Source organism: Orycteropus afer, unplaced genomic scaffold (assembly GCF_000298275.1).
Source record: "Orycteropus afer afer isolate SDZICR_OR568_19922 unplaced genomic scaffold, OryAfe1.0 scaffold00099, whole genome shotgun sequence".
NCBI lineage: Eukaryota > Metazoa > Chordata > Mammalia > Tubulidentata > Orycteropodidae > Orycteropus > Orycteropus afer.
In genome coordinates this window covers 2820495-2821926 of record NW_006921686.1, presented here as the reverse complement: position 1 = coordinate 2821926, position 1432 = coordinate 2820495, and positions in this window count along the sequence as shown.

The following is a 1432-nucleotide window of genomic DNA, read 5'->3' as shown; positions in this document are numbered from 1 at the left end:
GGAGTTACAAAGACTATGGCTAGAAAAGCCATAGCAAGTAATTCACTGCTACCAAGTCGTTCACTTTAACATGGTACATTTTATGCTGGGTAAACGTCACATCAATAAAAATGAATCAATAAGTATAAATGAATGTAAGAATAACAATAAATAAATAATGGCACTGTTAGAGCAGTGGCTGGGGTGAGAAAGGACACAAGATAGCCACCAGCTGCCCACGGCTGAAACTGGGAGAAGGACGTAGGGGGCGTCTAGGATACTGTTCGTTCTGTTCCTGTGTGTGTCTGAAAATTTAATAAAAACTTTTTTAAAAAGAAAGAAACAAACAACAAGTGCAGATGGTCAGAACCTTGCAGCTTGGGTTTTCACGCTGACTCCCCAGCCGTGAGAGGGGAGAGGCCCACCCTGGCTTCCATCCCAGATCTGCCACTTCCTGTCTGTGTGGCCTCAGCTGAGTGACTTTACCTCTCTGAACCTCAGCCCCCTCATATGCACAGTGCAAGGGACAATCCCAGCCTGGTTGGGTAGCATGCACATCTAGGGCTGAGCAAACAAACAAACAAAAAACCCCACTGCCATCTGTCATTTCTGACCCACAGCGCCCCTAGAGGACAGAGTGGGACTGCCTACAGGGTTTCCAAGGCTGTCAGTCTTTACAGAAGCAAAGTCCAAGCCAAACCAGCTGCTGTGGAGTCAATTCTGACTCACAGCGCCCCTAGAGGTCATAGTGGAACTGCACCACAGGGTCTCCAAGGCTGTCAATCTTTACCAAATCAGACAGCCTCCTCTTTCTCCCAAGGAGCGGCTGATGGGTTCAAACTGTCGATCATTTGGTTAGCAGCCCAATGCTTTAACCACAGCACCACCAGAGCTCCTTAGGGCTGAGCACAGGGCCTGAGGTGCAGCAAAACCTGAATACACGGGAGCTACACAACCTTAGATGGGTGACTTCACCTCTTAGGCCTCAGTCTTCTCATCTGTAAAATGGGGATGGTTGTAATGCCTACTTTCCAGGGCTACAGAGAGCAGTCGTTTGCTCATTTCTTTGATATTTATTGAGCCTCAATCAACTAAGCATCAGGCTGTTCTAGGCACTGGGTGTGCACCAGTGGAAAACAGATGTTTATGAGGCTGACACCCTACTGGCGAGATGGACCAAAAGCATTGTTTTTTAATCAGTTACTGTCAAGTGGATTCTGACTCCTGGCGCCCCCGTGTGTGTGCTCCATGGGGCTCCCAATGGCTGGTTTTTCAGAAGCTGGTCACCAGGACTTTCTTCCCAGGCACCTCTGATTGGAATCAAACCTTGAACCTTTCATTAGGAGCCAAGCATGTCTGCCATTTGCACAACCTGGAGACTGTAAGCCAGATAGATAGGTAGGTAGACAGATAGACAGATATACAATTTATAGATAACATAAGGAGCTCTGGT